The sequence below is a fragment of the Saccopteryx leptura genome, chromosome 6 (assembly GCF_036850995.1).
Source record: "Saccopteryx leptura isolate mSacLep1 chromosome 6, mSacLep1_pri_phased_curated, whole genome shotgun sequence".
NCBI classification, from domain to species: Eukaryota; Metazoa; Chordata; class Mammalia; order Chiroptera; family Emballonuridae; genus Saccopteryx; species Saccopteryx leptura.
The window spans coordinates 34,297,305-34,317,294 of record NC_089508.1 but is presented as its reverse complement, the minus strand read 5'-3'; the positions used below and the strand labels follow the sequence as shown (position 1 = coordinate 34,317,294).

Here is a 19,990-nt window from a genome sequence, read left to right as displayed (position 1 = left end):
AACCCCAAAAAAGTGTTTCTTGGCTAAATTTCAAGTTAATGGTAACTATGTCCTTCTATTTTCAAATCAGTACACTGTTGTGTCCATGATCTTATGAAGAGCAAGATACTTTTGCTCTGCACCTATTAAATAATTACAGTCCTTTTCAAACTTTGGCCTGCACCATAAACAGAGGGCTTGTTAAAACAGAGTTCTGGGCCCTACCTACAGAGTTTCTGATTCAGTAAAATCTGCAACAGGTGCTGAAAATTTGTCTTTTTAACAAGGCTCCAGATGATGCAGATGTTACTGGCCCATAGACCATATTTCTAAGCTTTGAGAACCACTATTCTAGTATATAAAAATACAATTTTTAAAGCAAGTTGTAAAATAGTTCCTATTCTATGTAAAATCATGACAATGAAAATTTTTGGATACTATTATAAGTAGACATAAAAATAAAATGGTTTTGCCTTTAAATCAATCAGAAAAATATTATATTGGGAAATTGTTAACTTCAATTGCTTTAAAAAAATCATCCTTACATAATTTATTTAGATTCAGGGTCCTAAGGGGAAATGGTCTTCTGACCAATTTTTACATTTCTTTCAAACTGTGAGACTAACCTAAAAATACATTTGGAAGCAATCCATCTGCTATAGAGATGTGTTTGTGTTTTGTTATGTTTTATTTTGTTTTGTATATAAGAAAATTGCCTACATATATAAAGACACTGATTTTGGGAGTTAGGTATTATGTGCTTGAAGTAAATGAAATTAGGTTCATATGTTCCTACTTGTGTGATATTTTTATAATAATTACTTATTTTTATATCAGAAAAATATTAAAAAGTTACCATAAATTCATTTATAACCAGATAACAACATTATTTCTAATTATGGAGAAGTAATTTACATCACAAAGTTTAGTATTTCGTATTATATGGAACTTCAAAATACCAAAATGCTAGGTTGAAAATTTGTCTGCCACTTACTAACAAGGTGACTGTAAACTAGTCATTAAACTGCTCTGTGCCTCAGTTTCTTATAAAATGAGGGAAATAAAAGTACCTATCTACCAACATGACTGTGAGGATTCATTGAGAACTATTGCTGTTATTTTAGTAAGTGCTATGAAGGATTAACTTACAGGGGGTAATTTTTTTTTTTTTTAGTTTCTACAGAACCACCAAGTTGACAAATTTTATAGTATTTTTTGTATGTAACTACTAAATGAATCAAAAGTCTTATACTAGATTTAAAGTATATGCATGAAATCATCACAATCCTGTTAAATTATTTTTAATTTGATATTCATATTTTACCTTTACCACTTCCATATAGATCAGAAGTCTGGAATTTTTATCATTCTAATATCTGTTTAATAATCTGTTCCATTTTTTTAGGTACTGTTAGTTGACAAGAGTCTCTATGAACTTGTATGTTTAATTATATTAGAAATTGAGAAGTTCTTTATTCCTGTTTGTTACCTGAAACACTTAGAGATATTCTTATATTCATATATGCATATATCAAGTAACTGGGTAAAATTATATTAGGTTTTTTTTAAATGATTTTAAAATATACATAAATATGTCTTCTCTATTTTGAAAATAGGTGACTTACCTCATTGTGAATAATAGATGTACTTTATGAATATGTACAATAAGGTCTATAGGACTGTTAAACCTTTGAAAAATTAAACATGAAAGCAATTTAGGGCCATTCAAAAATAATTCTATTAATTTTCTATTTCCTCTACACCATTGAATAGTTGCAATTCTTGTGATATTTAAAAACAACACTAAAATGCCAGCGAGGAATCCAGAAATATAATTTGGGGAATGTAATAATATAATTATTTGTCTTTAACTTGTATGTCTTAGATAATTATACCTAAAAAAAGAGGAAACTATTTCTAAACCACATATACCTAAATACAACTTAGGGTTGCAAATATTTTTTAAAAGATTTAGAAGTAATTTATTAAAAAAAATATTAATGATAAAGGTAAAATATCTGTATTATAAAATTCTCTTCAGGTACTAATATTTTATAGTGAGTAATTTTCAGTAATTAATTTCATCTACAATCAGAAAGAATGATTGTTTGTGAGATGTATGTGTTGTTATAAAAAATGAAAGGGAAAATGAAAAATTGAATGAATGAAATAAAGCATCTGAAGTTGTTGTCTAGAGCTGTGGCTTTCAACTGCTGGTCCACAGACAGGTGCTGTGTCCTACCAGAAAATGCAGGCAGGTTCATTAAAAAGTTAACCACCCTGATGTTGTATGAAGGTTATAGTCTATAATCACTGGGCCTATAACCTTCATACAACATCAGGGTGTTTAACTCTTTTGTAGACGAACTCAAACATTTGGTGGACCAGAAGTTGAAAAACACTGCCCAAGAGAAAAACAGATAATTTAATAGACTTAGATTTCTTCCCAGGTTCTATTAAAAAAAGGAAGGGGGAGGCATAAAAATTATAATTAAACTGCAGAATTATTTAGAACCACCTGAAATCTGGTTGAATGAAAGTTATACAAATAGTAAGGTGACCAATCGTCCTCCTTTAGGGAGCTCAGTCCTTCTTTTCTAAGTTATGACCTCCCTCGAAAAGTGTCCTCCTACATGTCCTCCTTTTTGATATTGGCAAACTAATTTGTAAATGTCTGTATTCGGATCGATGCAGAGTCAATCCATTGCATGTGATGTGATGTATTCATATTTATCTTGACGATTCGTCAAGGGTCAGTACAGTGCAGCGAGACGTGGTTATGAGACGCATGTGTTCTGCACGGGAGACCTTGAGAGAGCGCACAATATACCTAGCACACAAATGGTTTTTGTACTTTTTTTTTTTTTTTTTTTAATATACAGAGACAGAGAGTCAGAGAGAGGGATAGATAGGGACAGACAGACAGGAACGGAGAGAGATGAGAAGCATCATAGATAGGGACAGACAGACAGGAACGGAGAGAGATGAGAAGCATCAATCATCAGTTTTTCCTTGCGACACCTTAGTTGTTCATTGATTGCTTTCTCATATGTGCCTTGACCGCGGGCCTTCAGCAGACCGAGTAACCCCTTGCTTGAGTCAGCGACCCCGGGTCCAAGCTGGTGAGCTTTTTGTTCAAACCAGATGAGCCAGTGCTCAAGCTGGCAACCTTGGGGTCTCGAACCTGGGTCCTTCGCATCCCAGTCCGATGCTCTATCCACTGCGCCACCACCTGGTCAGGCTGGTTTGTGTACTTCTTACTGAAATATGACACAACACATATGACATTGTAGAGTCATGATTGTTTCTTTCTCAGTGAATATTCAATTATAGACAGGTAAGAACAATTCACGTTTTATTAACTCATTATCTATTTTATAATTTCCAAATACATATAATTTTATTTACAAGTATTTTCTGAAATTCGAGTTTTAAAGTAGAAATCTAACCACAAACCATATTTATTAATAACGCATTTTGATTAAATAGTTGCATAAAACAGACTTTTTATTTAGAAAATGATAAATACACCCAAATATTACTCTAAATTTGTGGTTTTGTTTGATTTTTAGTTTTGTTAATTTAGCTTCCAGAAAATTTGCCTTATGATGTAAGGTTTTCAGTTCCTAATGTGCTTGCATTGTTCGTGTAGCTCTATATTTTATTTTTAATTTTAAATTTCATTTAAGGGATGGAAAATTCAAAAAAGAGAAAATGCCATTTCAATGATAAATTGAAAAAGGAATTTCCATTCCTCATATCAAAGAAAGATACCATTGTTTTCTACAATGTTTGCTGTGGAGAATTTTGTATTGCAGTTGGGGGCAGATCAGTGATAACAAAACACTTGAACACCAACAAACATAAGCAATCATTAGATGCATCAGCTTCCAGTTGTAAAGTAACAAGTTTTTTTAAAACTTCAAATTATTCTGAAGATGAAAAATAGTTGGCTGCAATGGAGGGAACGTTTGTATTTCATACCATAATTCACAAAGTTTTTGTAGTATGGATTGTACAGCTAAATTATTGAAAAAGTTTCACAATGCAAAATTTTCATGTGCCAGGACAAAATGTGAGGCTATTTTGAAATCAGTATTTTAAAATTACTGTGACAAAATACTTACAGAGGACTTGGAAACGGTAGCATTTGTAACGATTTTATCTGATGCATCAAATCATAATGAAATTAAATTGTATCCAATAATAGTAAGATATTTTAATGTTACCAAGGGCATTCAAGTAAAAATTTTATATTTAGAATCCATTGAGGGCGAAACTTCTGAAATTTTGTCAAACCATCTGTGCAGAGTAATAAATGAAAACAATTTGAAATCCAAAGTTGTTGCACTAATGCCTGATAATAGAAATACAAATTTTGGTGGGCGAAGACGCAAAGAGATGAATAATATATGTAAAATTATAAGAGTTACTCCAAAAGAAAATACTAGAAATAGGTTGTAATGCACATATTTTGTCAAATGCAATCGACACAGCATCATGTGCCATGCCAATTGATGTAGAAGTAATAATAACTACAATTTATTTGCATTTTAATCCTTTTACCGTTCGTGTTGCTACTTTAAAACAATTTTGTGAAGAAGCAAATGTACAAAAAAGTTTTAGGATATTCAAAAGTTAGATGGCTTTCTCTATCACCTGCTAATAGAGCATGTTCTACAATTATTTGAGCCTCTTCATTCATATTTTTTAAGTTTAGACAAATGTCTTAAAATCCTGGAATTGTTTTTCAGTAAAGTATTTTGTACATAATCAAACATCTATTTTTCACAAAACGATTCAAAAGATTGAAGGTGAACATATTTCAGCTAAGGAAGTTAGTCTTATTTTGAATGACTTTATCCTGCAATATAATCTCGTTTTGAAGAAAAATTTCTTCCTTTAATTATAAAAAGAAAATTGTCAGAGGAATCAAATCCGGGCATAACAGAAAAGTTTATCAATAAAGTGAGGAATTTTTACCAGACGTGTTTTCAACATATCGAAGAATGGTCTGAAACAAACGTCATGGGAATTAACAGTTTTCAATGGTGTTTTTTTATTTCATCACAAATATATTGGACAGATATTGAATCTTGTCTTGAGTTTTTATCTAAAGAAGTGCCAGACATTAAAATAGACAATTGTCTCTTTGAAGAAATTAGAAGACTGAATGTATATTTAAATTCCGAAAAATTAATACAATGGGAAAATGAACACGTCAATATTGATAAAAGATGGGTGAAAATATTCAGCCATTTCAAAAATGAACATATTCCATGTGAAAATTTATTTATTCTCGTTCAATTTACATTGTGCTGCCCTGGAATTAATGCAGCAGTTGAAAGAGTTTTTTCAATTGCTAATGATTTTTGGACAAGTGAGAAGTCGAGATTCAGTGTTGATACTCAAGCTGCAGCACTTGCCATAAAATTCAATATGAAGGATATTTCTTGTTCAGATATTTCCAATATATTGTTACAAGATGATACATTGACAAAAATATTCATTCAATGGAATGGAAAAGAACTGAGTACTATTTTCTTACAATTATTATTAAAAATTAATAGGCATATAAGCATAATTATAATATAAAATATTAACAAATGTTTTATTACACATTTATCATATTATAGTGTATTATTGTTGCAATGAATAAAATGTTTCTTTTATTTACAATATTGTTTTCTTCAATTTATTTTTGTCTTCCTTTTCATTGTAAAAAAGTTGGTCACCTTACAAATAGAGAATTAAAGAAGAAGGCCCTGGCTGGTTGGCTCAGTGGTAGAGCATCGGCCTGGTGTGCAGGAGTCCCGGGTTCAATTCCCGGTCAGGGCACACAGGGGAAGCGCCCATCTGCTTCTCCACCCCTCCCCCTCTCCTTCCTCTCTGTCTCTCTCTTCCCCTCCCACAGCCAAGGCTCCGTTGGAGCAGGGTTGGCCTGGGTGCTGAGGATGGCTCTGTGACCTCTGCCTCAGGCGCTGGAACGGCTCTGGTTGCAGCAGAGCAACGTCCCAGGTGGGCAGAGCATCGCCCCCTGGTGGGCATGCCGGGTGGATCCCGGTCGGGTGCATGTGGGAGTCTGTCTGACTGCCTCCCCATTTCCAACTTCAGAAAAATACAAAAAAAAAAAAAAAGAAGAAGAAGAAGAAGGGGAGGGGGGAGCACAAAGAAAACCAGATAGAATAGAAGGTGATGGAAGACAATTTACTTTGGGTGATGAGTATGCAAAATAATCAAATGTCAAAATAACCTGGAGATGTTTTTTCTGAACCTATGTACCCTGATTGATCAATGTCACCCCATTAAAATTAATAACAAAAAAAGAAGCCACATCAGCCTGGTAGAAGGGGTAAGACCGGGAATGGGCTGGTCCCACACTCACGTATGTTGTATAAAAATTGGGAGAGCTATGTAGGCTGCAGAAGACCCCCCTGAGGAGCAAGGGGTCCCAGCCCCACAGATCCCTTAGCCCAGGGTTACAGTGACAGGAAGAGAAGTTTCTATAACTTCTGGCTCTAAAAACCAGGCTGAGGGAGACAGAGGGTTGTTAAAATACCAGTTAATTCCTCTTCAGTGGCCCACACAGGGACTTACTCAGCTCACTCCCTCTGAGCTCCAGTGCTGAGGCAGCAGTTTGAAAGGCACCAGAGATTTACCAGAGTAAGGTGACCAACTTTTTTATAATGAAAAAGAGGACAAAAATAAATTGAAGAAGACAATATAGTAAATAAAAGAAATATTTTATTCATTGCAACAGTAATATACTATAATATGATAAGTGCATAATAAAACATTTGTAATATTTCATATTGTAAGTATGCTTACATGCCTATTAGTTTTTAATAATAATTTTAAGAAAAAAGTACTCATTTAGATACAAATACATCACATCATACGCAATGTATCAACTCTGCATCAATCAAATATCAATACAGACATTTACAGATTAGTCTTCCAATATCAAAAAAGAGGACATGTAGGACACTTTTCAAGGGAGGATCGAACTTAAAAAAGAAGGACTGTCCTCTCTAAAGGAGGACAATTGATCACCTTACCAGAGGAACTGAATTATCCAGCACCAAAACTAGAGCTGGGGGGGCATCTTTCTCCAACACAGAAGTGCTGGCAAAGGCCATAGTTCCTTTGATAAGCCCTCCCCCCACAAAGCCCCCAGGTAGGCTCTATATCTGAGACTCCATCAACCTGGTTTACACTATTTGCTCCACCCTGGTGATTCCCTGAGGAACCACCACACCCAACTTTCAGGTCCACCAAAACTGTTTCCAGAGGTTTTTCCATATGACTGTCCTGTCCTGGCTCATGCTTCAGATTTTCCTAAAATCTCTCAGACAAGCAAGATCTGGCCTCAGTAAGCCCTATACCTCTCCCCAAGTGGCCCCGGGCCTGGCACTAGTAGCAGCCTGCCTTGGTTCACAGCTTTGCCTTTCATGGGCACCTCTAATCCCAGCACAAGGAACAGCAATCTGCAGATCACTTTGTAACTCAGTCTGGCTTGCTCCAGACAGAACACAAGTGGTGGCTGACCTTGGCCTGCAGCTCCCAGGAGGCCCCAGAGCCAGCACACCTGTTGGACATCTTGAGTCCACATCAAAACACCACCCAATCACCTTCTATAATGGCAGTATCCATGGCCACCATCACAGCCGCCTGGCCCATTCAAGTTCACATTTGATTTGGACAGACGGTAATGAAACAATGGAGCCAAGAACTGCTGAGCCATCATCTTTACTCCTAGCTTGCACCCAGCGGGCAAGTAAAAACACACACTGGGCTCCAAAACCCACTCATTCAGTGCTCACAAAGCTACTGACTTATCCGAGTTTCCTAGAATCAAAGGTTTCTAGCTCACCAGACTTATTCACCTCTGTTCCCCATCTCCTTCCTTCTCCCTGCACAAACTCTGCACAAACTGGCTTCTCACTCAACACTCCGCCATCCTGGCTGCTTCTCCTGGCCTCCTCCACGTGGCCTTTCTCTGCTCTCTGCTCTCTCTTCTCTGCTAATCTCAGGAACCAAGAGAGCAAGCTCCCGTTCTGCCCCCATTTTATAGTGTAGAAATCAAAACCTTTAATCCAATATACGAAATAGGAAAGTCTCTAATACAAAGTCACTTATCAGAGACATGATGGGATTGTACCACCCCACATCAAAAAGGGTGGGAAAGGCTTAATCCCAAAACCAAGCCCCAGGCTACAAGGATTCTGCCTGCCCTCAGCCCACCCCCAACACACATTAATATAATCACACCCATCCCAAGCAGGAAGGGCAATTAATATTTATATTATCACCTCAGTGATGGGCTTCCATGTGGGCAGCACCATCTTTAACAAAATGAGCATAATATATTTTATCTGCCCAACACCTTTATAAGTGACACACTCAAGAAGCAGAGTCAGACAGCCCCAGAGCCCTGCTGAAGTAAATCCTGATTTGTGGGATGCACAGCTGATCCTCCATGTTGGTTAAAGGTTGGTGGTTTGTGGTCAGAGCCGGTCCTTATAGCTGATTGTCCTGGAGGTAAATTCTTCCCATTGATGTGCCAACAGCAGTTAAGGTTCAACTACAAAAGGAGGGTATATACAGACCACCCGGGGTCACACCTCGAGTGCCTAGCTTGAATGATGAAGGAGGATGTGCCCCTGGACCCGACAGAACATCTAGTGTAGTAGACTAGTCTACCAAGTATGAGAGACATAGCAACTCTACCTATGCATAGAGACAAACACAGGGAGGCTGCCAAAATGTGGAACAAAGAAATACCTTCCATATGAAGGAACAGAACAAATTTCCAGAATAAGAACTAAATAAAATGGAGTGTAAAGCCAGTAGCCACGGCCACCATCACAGCCGCTGGCCCATGCAGGTTCACATTAGATTCGGACAGTCGGTAATGAAACAACAGAGCCAAGAACTGGTGGGCCATTAGCTTTAATCCTAGCTTGCACCCGGAAGGCAAGTAAAAACACACACTGGGCTCCAAAACCCATTTATACAGAGCTCACAAAGCTACTGACTTATTCGAGTTCCCTAGAATCAAAGGTTTCTAGCTCACCAGTCTCATTCACCTCTGTTCCCCATCTCCTTCTCTCTGCACAAACTCTGCACAAACTGGCTTCTCTCTCAGCACTCTACCATCTTGGCTGCTTCTCCTGGCCTCCACATGGCCTTTCCCTGCTCTCCTCTCTAATGCTAATCTCAGGAACTGAGAGAAAGCAAGCTCCCAGTCTGCCCCACTTTATAGTGTAGAAACCAAAACCTTTAATCCAGTATACAAAGAAGTCTCTGATACAATGTCATTTATCTGAGGCATAATGGGATTCCTCATGAGAGTGCACCACCCCACATCAAAAAAGCTGGGAAAGGCTTAGTCCCAAAACCAAGCCCCAGACTACAAGGATCCTGCCTGCCCACAGCCCATCCCCAACACACATAATATAATCACGCCCATCTCAAGCAAGAAGGCAACCAATACCATCACCTGGGCAACGGGCTTCCACGTAGGCAGCGTCATCTTTAACAAAGTGAGCATAATATATTTATATTTTATCTGCCCAACATGGAGACAATCCACTAGATGCAGAGTGGTTATAAGGCTTCTCAGTGAACTTAGGGAAAGAGTTGATGAACTTAGAACTTCAACAAAGAAATAAGAAACATAAAAATAGAACAAGAAACCATAAAAAAGAACCAATGAGAAATGAATAATACAGTAATTGACATGAAGAATACATTATAGGGAATTAACAGTGGAATAGATGAAGGAAAGGATCAAATCAAAGATTTGGAAAATTAGAAAGCAAAAAGCACCCAAGCAGAACAGCAAAAAAATAATAATAATAACAATAATCACTAAAAATGAAGATATAAATAGCCTCTGGGACAACTTTAAGTGTACTAACATTTCCATATCATGGGGGTGCCAGAAGAAGAAGAGATAGAATGAAGACTTGAAAGTCTGTAAAAAAATAAGACTGAAAACTTTCCTAACTTGGTAAAGGAAATAGGCATAGAATACAGGAAGAACAGAGTACCAAACAAGATGAACTCAAAGAGGCCCACACCAACACACATCATAATTACCAACAAGGGAGTTCCCATAAGACTATCAGCTGATTTCTCAACAGAAACTTTGCAGGCCAGTACGGATTGCAAAGAAATATTCAAAGTAATAAAAAGGAAGGATCCACAAACACGACTACTCAGCAAAGCTATCATTTATTTATTTATATTAATATTGTTATTTTATATAGAGAGGGACTCACAGACAGGATGGAAGAGAGATGAGAAGCATCAACTCATAGTTATGACACTTTAGTTATTCATTGATTGCTTTCTCATATGTGCCTTGACTTGGGGGCTCTAGCTGAGCCAATGACCCCTTGCTCAAGCCAGCAACTTTCGGCTTCAAACCAGTGACCTTGGTGACCTTTTGGCTCAAGCCAGTAACCGTGGCATCATGTCTGTGATCCCATGCTTGAGCCAGCAATCCTATACTCAAGCTAGTTAGCCCACACTCTAGCTGGATGAACCTACACTCAAGCTGGCGACCTTGGGGTTTTGAACCTGGGTCCTCAGCATCTCAGGCTGAAGCTCTATCCACTGCACCACTGCCTGGTAAGGCACAAAGCTATCGTTCAGAATTGAAGGACAGATAAAGAGCTTCCCAGATTAAAAAAAAAGTTAATGGAATCCATCACCACCAAACTAGCATTATATGAAATATTAAAGGGTCTTCTTTAAGAAGAAAAATAAGGTTAAAAATATAAACAATAAAATGGCAATAAATGCCTATTAACAATTGTATCTAAGAAACATAATATATAAACAAGCAGAATAGAAACAGATTCACACATTAAGAGAACATACTTACAGTTGCCAGAGGGGAGAGTGGTTGGGGGCTTGGGTGAAAAAGATGAAGGGATTAGAAGTGCATCTTGGTTGTTTCAAAACACCTGAAGTTAGGTATTATTAATATTTCATGTAGTTATTAACCATTTCTTTTTCTTACTTTGTAATACTTCAAAAACAAGAATACTGTGTAAGTTAAAGGAAGGAGACATAATTGCCTGAAGTGTCTAACAATATGTTAATGATTCACAATTGATGACTGTTGAAAATTGGTGATAATTGACATTTAAGAGCTTTACATAGAAGTTAACATTTGACATTTTAGTAATCAGAAAAACTCTCCTATATTATAGCAGAAGCATAGCAAAACCACCATGTTTAATAACTTCTGTTTTTAAAAGAATCTTTTTCAATTTCATTTGTACTGGTCTGAGGTATACAGCTCAGTGATCAAACAATCATATACTTTACATAGTGTTCCCTTTGATATTTCCAGTACCTCAACTAGCACCATATATAGTTATCACAATATTGAGGTAAAGAGACTGAGAAGCACAAACTGGTAGATTAAAAAAATAGCCATAAAGAAGTAACTAAAGCATAGGAAATAAAATTAATAATACTGTTTTTGAGAGAATTTGTTTTCTAACATAGGTCGTTTAAACTATATATATATATACTCATTTGCCGTGGACATGACCACAAAACATTTTCCCATTAGGTTTTCTTTCTGCTACATTGCTAGCATTCAACCTATTGGGAACATTTTATTAAAAAAATTTTTTTAAATTAAAAAAATAAAAAATAAATAAAAATTTTAAAAAATTAAAAAAAAACTATATATATGTTTATATATATAATATATATATTATATATATATATATTATATATAGTTGTTTTCAAGTATATATCTATATTGTCTAGAAAACATTGACTATTTCCCTGGCAAAATATATTCTGGTACTCAAGAATTCTTTAACTATATATTTTATAGTCTAGGATTGTTTGTCCAAAATAAAATGCCTATTATACATGGTAAAGCTAAAAATAACAATATTGAGCTATAATTATCTTAAAATTATTCTATATAAATAGGATGATTTGACATTATGAAATTGATAATAGATTAGACTACAAGAAACCCTTATACTTGAAATATTTAAAACTAATTTGAATAAAATATACTAGTACTCTATGGTCAGAGAAAGTTATATTTTATGCCATTTTAAGGAGTGTTTTCTACAAGTTTTATGAAAGAGTCCTGAACATGGGAAATACAGTGGTACCTTGAGATACAAGTTTAAATCGTTCTGTAACCAAGCTCATAAGTCAGTCAACTCATATATCAAACAAATTTCTCCCATTTAAAATAACTGAGATAGATTTAATTCGTTCCAGCCCTGTGAAACATCCCCAAACCATCCTAAATTATGAAAATGACATGTTTTTAATTAAGAAACACACATGTATACTTTACCAATGCATAACAAAATATATGAAATAAAAGAAAAAAGTGTTATTTAGTACTGTATTCTTACCTTGGAGACAGATGTGTGCGGCTAACGGAGGTGAATGGCGGAGGAGGAGGGAGGGAGGAAGGGATGCAGGCACTGTAGACATGTAAACTAAAATTGCACTTTCTTAACACTAAATGTAAACTAAAACTGCATTTTCTTTACTTTAAACAAAATTAAAACAACTTTTTTTACTTAAAATGAAACCACAAAAACTTAATTGTAAAAAAGTGTACTTTCTTAACTTTAAACTTAACCTAAGCTTAACATTATTATTTTTCTTCTTTTTTCTTTTTTTTTTTTTTTTGTATTTTTCTTAAGTTAGAAACGGGGAGGCAGTCAGACAGACTCCCGCATGCGCACCGACCAGGATCCACCCAGCATGCCCACCAGGGGGCGATGCTCTGCCCATCTGAGGCGTCGCTCTACCGCAATCAGAGCCATTCTAGCGCCTGAGGCAGAGGCCACAGAGCCATCCTCAGTGCCCAGGCCAACTTTGCTCCAATGGAGACTTGGCTGCGGGAGGGGAAGAGAGAGAGAGGAAGGAGAGGGGGAGGGGTGGAGAAGCAGATGGGCGCCTCTCCTGTGTGCCCTGGCCGGGAATCGAACCCAGGACTCCGGCACACCAGGCCGACGCTCTACCACTGAGCCAACCAGCCAGGGCAACATTACGTATTTTTCATTTAATCATCACCTGCTTTTTGCCTTTTTGGTTGCACTTTCGGCACTTTCACTTGCAGGACTTTTGAATAAAAATCTATCCAAAGAGGTTTGCTTTTGCCTGCCTTTTAAAATGTTTCAGAAATGTGACAAGTGTCATTAAAAAGTGTTGAAGCACAACCAGGTGAAACTTTTTCTGGGTGTTTCTTTTCAATGAAACTTGAGTTTCTCCCACATTGCCAGCATGTCTTTAATTTCACTTGTAGAAATCACTTCCTCCGACTATACCTCCTCCTCACTACTAATCTCTTTCAGAAGCTCCGTATGTTGCAACATCTGTAGCTCCTTCAACTCCTCAGTTGAGAGTTCCTCCTCATGTTCCTCGACGAGCTCGTTTATGTCACCCTCATCTACATCCAGACCCATCGACTTTCCGAGGGATACAATCTCCTCCAACACTTCTACCTTGGTCTCGGTCTCTGGTTCGAATCCGTTGAAGTCCCTGCCTGCAACAACATCAGGCCATAACTTTTTCCATGCTAAGTTCAAGGTTCTTGTCACCTCTTGCCATGCCAAGTCAATAATGCGTAAACATATCAGGATGTTGTAGTGATCTTTCCAAAACTCTCGAAGGGTTAGAATTGTATTCTCAGTTACCTCAAAGCAACGGTGGAACAAATGCTTTGTGTAAAGCTTTTTAAAGTTGGAAATGACCTGCTGATCCATAGGTTGCAAGATTGAAGTTGTGTTGGGTGGGAGGTAGAGGACTTTCACGAATTTGAACTCATCAAGAATGTCATCTTCAAGACCAAGTGGGTGGGCTGGAGCATTATCAAGGATTAGTAATGCTTTCATCGGGAGTTTATTTTCTTGAAGATATTTCTTCACTGCAGGACCAAAGACGAGATTTACCCATTTGATAAAAACTGCCACATAACCCATGCCCTAGCATTGGCATGCCACGTAACCTGCAGTTTTTCTTTAAGAATCTTGTGAGTCTTAAAGGCTCGAGGATTTTTGGAATGATTCATTAGCAGTGGCTTTACTTTACAGTCACCACTAGCATTTGCACACAGTGCAAGGGTCAGACGGTCCTTCATGGGTTTATGGCCTGGCAGCCTCTTCTTCTCTGTGGTGATGAAAGTCCTCAGGGCATTTTTTCCAGAACAATCCTGTTTTGTCACAGTTGAACGCTTGTTGGGGATGCAGCCTTCCTTTGCGATAAGCGAAGCAAAACGTGCGATGTACTCCTCAGCTGCCTTAATGTCTGTACTCGCAGCTTTACCATGCCTCACCACTAGTGGATGCCAGATCTCTTCTTGAAATTTTCAAACCAGCCATGACTTGCTTACTCATATCTTCTGCTGCCTCTTTTGAGGTTGATGATTCTTTCTTCTTCAAGTCGCTGTAAATTATATGTGCCTTTTCATATATTACAGTCTCCGTCTCTGTATCTCCTGCCAGCTCTTTCACCCACACCAGCAGAAGCTTCTCCATTTCCTCATGGATATTTGTTCTTAATTGGGACAGAATTGTAGTTCCTTTTGCTGGATTTGTGCTTTTGATGGCATCCTTTTGTTTAAGGATGGTACGAATTGTATATGTATTGTGGTCATACAGCCTTGTCAGTGCAATCACTCGTATACCATGCTCATGTTTTTCTATTACTTCTTGCTTTACTTCTATCAACATCATTCTCTTCTTCTTTTCACCACTGTCATGTACACTCACTTTCTTCGGCCCCATGATAGCATACAGAAAAGTTAGTAAAAACTGCAAAAATGATGCAAGAATGAGTACAGCACATGAGATTCGACTTGATTCTGTGGGTAACATGTAAGAAAGAACGAGATGCTGGTGTAGTGCTACTGATACTGGACCCATGTGCCAACACACCAACTAGCAGCAGCTTCCCGAATCACAGCTCGTATCTCGGAATTTTGCTCGGATCTCAAAAATATGAACCAAGTCGCAGCTCGTATCTTAAAAAGAAATTCATCTGTTGGTCTGCTTGTATCTCAAGGTACCACTGTATGTTTCCATGTCTTCTCTTTGTCTAAACATTTCACAATGTAGTATATGATACAGAGGAATCACTAAAACTATAGAGTCACAAATCTGAATTTGAATCCTAACTCCACCACTAACTATGATATTCAAAGTTCAATTTTCTCATCTGCTAACTTAGCTAATTCCTACCTCTCAAGGTTGTTTCTCTAATATTTGAGATAATAAAAGTAGCCAAAATAATAACTAACACTGTAAAATAGCACTTACTATGTGTCAGTTGCTGTTTTAAGCATATGTTAATTTATTTAATTTATTTAGCCTTCAAAAAAACCGTGGCAGGTACTATTGTAACATTTGTTTAAAAGATTAAGATTTGCTGAGACACAGATCAATTAATTAATTTTCCCAAGATTATATAAGCTAGTGTAAATAATGCATGTAAAAGGATGTAGTGAAATGCCTGGCACCTTTGTAGATGCTTGGTAAACATTTGGTTTTTTTCTTTACCTCTTTCTTTCTGTTTAATTAATATTATTACCTGTTACCTCTAATTAGACATGGCAACCTCAAATAATTCTGCTGTTTACCATTGTACTTTATGTATATATTGTTAGCTACTAACATAACCGGTAGATATGTCTAAAAAATAAAGATGTAAGTCAGCATTTCCTTACTAACTACATTAAAGCATAGGACAAAGAAATAATAATTTCTATAGTCTATATGATATGAAGAATGTGGATTTTTAGTACAGTTGCATTCAATACCTCCTGATAGTCTACCTAAACCTATTTATTTTGTTTTAAGTCTCTAATTCCTCCATAGTTTAAAATGATTGGAATATAGCTTTAAATGGCTCAGATATGTGATATTCAGGGTCATACTTTTTAACGGTCCACTTTATCTTGGGGTTTATAATTACTTTACATTATCCACTGAAAAACAAAGTATAAGCACACTTATTCTTTGTTCCATTTAACAAGTATTTATCAAGCACTTTGGGCTTTATTGAGCAAATGCTAAAGTACATGTACTCCTAAAATAGTCATTTGACAAATTAAGACCCTATAAACCTAGTACCAGAAATGTCATACCAATTCAAGCCATGAGATTTTAAAAGGAAAGATTAAGAGAGAGCTCAGTAATCAGAGAAATTTTTATACAAATAGAATTTGAGCTAAGATTGAGGGAAAAAATAGTATTTAGATTAGGAGAGAAGAGAACATTACTGATGGGAATAAGAAAGAAGGGGAAGCCACAGAGAAAGATGACATTAAAAAAAATCTTTCTAGCTAGAGCAGAGAATTCACTGTACAGAGAAAAATGGATAAACTAGACCTATGTTATTTTAATCTTTTTCTTAGAACAGCTAGAGTAGTACCATCTGTAGAGATGAAAAACAGCCACTGTCATTATTCAGAGATTCCTTAGAAGCCAGAATTCATGTCTACTATCAACAAGTACACACAGTACATTCATGTCATCAAGGCTCTCTAAAAATAGACCCTTTTGAGAATTGGCATTAATTCGGATGCATATCAATACATTCTCTAGTAGACCACTGTTGTTCTTGTTGAAGATTATTTTTATGCCCTGTTTGTTTTTTTAAAATTTCTATTTATTTTTAAAGGGAGAGGAAAAGAGAGAAAAAGAGAAACATTGATTTGTTGCTCCACCCATTCATGCCATCATTGGTTGTTTCTTATATGTGCCCTGACGAGGGATCAAACCCACAGACTTAGCATATCAGGATGACACTGTAAACCTACCTGTTTTGTTTTTCTTTCTTAAGTCCATTGTAATCTGGAAATCTAGTTACTATCCACACCATTATTTGTGTATAAAATTTAAACTGCTATAATGTACCAAGTTCCAATTTTGATTAGTTGTTTGGAAACCTTTTCAGTTATACTACTCTTACAATCAAGCAATGTTTTCTTATTATCGATTTTTTCAGTGTTAAATCTTGAGTTAGTTTAGCATTTTATATAAAATTACAAATAATATAGTAATGGAGAAATCACAATTTTCGGAGTTTGAGGAGATGCTATATTCAGAATCCTATTATATCCTTTTCATCATTCCCCACCTTTGCCTGAACATCTCAATCACTGCTTCTTCCATCTGGGAGTTTGTTGCTTGAGGAACTCTAATTGTTTGAAAGTCGAAACATATCAAATTGAAACTCAGTGCCTTATAATCTCTCTCTACCTCGTAGTCCTAATTTTGCCCTTTGCAATGCACAAAAGTAGATAAATTCATCTTTTGCATGACCATTCTAATACTGGAAGATAAATATTACATTTCCTCATTACGTCCATTTACTTTAGTATTAATTTTGCACTCGTATTTTTCTACCAGTCACAGATTTTCCCAAGACATTCACCTTCTATTTTATTTATGCATTAAAAAGAAAATCTCCTTAGTACCAGTGGAGAAGTTACAGGATAAAATTAAACTATTTAGATGAAGTAATTAGGGCAATAAATGATATTGCATTTGAAACTATTACATTAAAAGACTCCCATTCCACATACCCACACTAAAGAGGGAAAAAGCACATTGCACCTCAAGGTGAGAATTTTGGAATTTTGAGTATAATGCAAAAACAAAAATTTTATACATGAAGAACCCATAAATAAAATGGTATCTTCATTTTCCTTTAAATATATTTCTTAATTGCATGCCTACACTGTACTAGAAATGTGTACTCAGTATTTTGGGAGCCCTATGAGGAAAAGAGATCATATCAATAAAATACAAATATATTTATTATGACAAAAATTTATGTCTAAATAGAACTTGTACTAGAAGAGTAGTATTGCCCATTTAACCATGTATGAGGCAACATAACATAGTGATTAAAAGCACAGACTGCGGGGGTTTGAATACTAGATTTACCTCCTAATAGTTTGTGACCTTACACAACTTGACTAGCTTCCTATACCTAGTTTTTTACATGTCAAAGGGAAAGAGTAAGAGTACTTACCTCATGGAGTAGTTATAAATGTGAACTGATGTAAGTAAAACACTAAAACCAATATTTGTTTGCTGCATAAAAATTTGCTATTATTACCTGCAGTATAAATAGCAAAAACTTTAACTTATACAATAATTAGATAATGGTTGAATAAATATTGAAACAATTTTTCTCTGGGGAAAAATCAAGCAAGATAGGACCTAAAGTTTACAGTAGCAGAGTTGTGGAAAAGTAAAAACAGAGATGGCATGCTAAGTATTGATTTTTTTTTTTTTACCTTGAATCTGTTAGTGATAAAATCTTGAAATTGCCTTTCCAGCTCATTTGTATAAGCATACTCTCACAACACGAACAGAGTCTGGCATACTGGAATACTTTGATTTTGGGGGGGAAAAAAAAAAAAAATATATATATATATATATATTATATATACACACACTAAGACATTGGCAACTAAATGTCATTAAATAAATTGCAATATATGAGATAAAGCATGTTTATCTAGAGATATATTTGCAAGAATGAAAGATTTCAAGATACTCCTTTTACTATTGTCTGAAATCAAGAATATGTGCTCATCTCTCTATGTTAGATCTTCTTCTGTAAAATGGACTTAATGTTGCTTTTCAAAAAAATGTAATAAAATTACAACAAATGTCATCATTTCTTATGGCTGAGTAGTATTCCATAGTATATATGTACCACATCTTCTTTATCCAATCCTCTATTGAAGGGCACTTTGGTTGCTTGCATGTCTTGGCCACTGTGAACAATGCTGCAATGAACATGCGGCTGCATGTGTCTTATGTACCAGTGTTTTTGAGTTTTGGGGGTATATACCCAGTAGAGGGATTGCTGGGTCATATGGTAGTTCTATTTTTAGTTTTTTGAGGTACCACCATACTTTCTTCCATAATGGTTGTTACGGTGGGGAGGAGAAGGAGGGGGGAGGGAAGGGGCACAAAGAAAACCAGATAGAAGGTGACAAAGACAATTTGACTTTGGGTGATGAGTATGCAACATAATTAAATGTCAAAATAACCTGGAGATGTTTTCTCTGAAAAAAAAATGACAACAAATGGATTTTTATCTGTCAAATCCTAAGAGCTTCTTAGAATGGTATCATTGTATTAGAAGGACAGAATGTTTGTAAATTTGTTACTGCTTGCCAAAATGGAAACTGATAGGGAACTGAGAGTCAGAAAGTAGATTTATATAACAAAATAAACTATATGATTATTCGAATAAGTCTGGAAGTGCTATTATTTCATATGGGAACTTGGAAAGAATATGGCTGTTATTTCTTTAAGAATGGAGGACAATTGTCCAATAGAGGGAATAACCATTTCAGATAACCATTAATGACAGACATCCTGATAAAAAATTGCAGGAAGAATCCAAGTTCTTGGATCAAAAGGTACTGAGAAGGAAAAAGCAGTCAAACTGTTAGAAGTATGGAGTCCAAAAATGAACCATTGTCAGTTTCACTGAGAGAAAGAGAGAGAGAGAGACACCAAAGGTAATAAAAGCAGTTGATTGTGCTCGACGGACCAATTGATACAACAGGAAATAAATTATACTACTTTATGAAGATTGAAGGTAGCATTGTAGGGATGGATGTCATTGGAATAATTTAAGTGTGTTTTCCCCTCACCTTCACTGTTTTCCATAGTTTGATTGCAGTATATGATATAATATCCTTTCATGTAATAATTCTTAGGATAAACTTTATGTACCAAGAAAAAAGGTCACTTTTGATTAGGAGGTGATTCTGAATAGTGTTTGGCAAATTTTAAAAATACTTCTCTACAAAATGTGGGCATTTGAACCAATGAAAAGATAACTGTTAGTTTTGAATATTGTATAAATATATTGGACTCTTATTATGTGTCTGTTTTTGGCTATGATTTAAGACTGTATTGTATAGGAGACCTTCATTATCATGAGGTGACTTTTTAACTCCATTCGTGAGGTT

At 35.9% G+C, this 19,990-nt stretch overlaps 1 protein-coding gene and 2 non-coding genes across 10 annotated transcripts in view; 2 read left to right on the top strand and 1 right to left on the bottom strand.

The window, feature by feature from the left end:
- GPHN (gephyrin) overlaps window positions 1-19,990 on the top strand; it is a 509,895-nt gene that overhangs the window by 197,042 nt on the left and 292,863 nt on the right. The window lies entirely within an intron of this gene.
- Window positions 11,504-11,619, top strand: LOC136377942 (small nucleolar RNA SNORA32). Its single transcript, XR_010746544.1, has one exon. It is a non-coding gene; the product is annotated as a small nucleolar RNA SNORA32 (small nucleolar RNA).
- TRNAT-GGU (transfer RNA threonine (anticodon GGU)) lies at window positions 12,954-13,029 on the bottom strand. Its single transcript has one exon. It is a non-coding gene; the product is annotated as a tRNA-Thr (tRNA).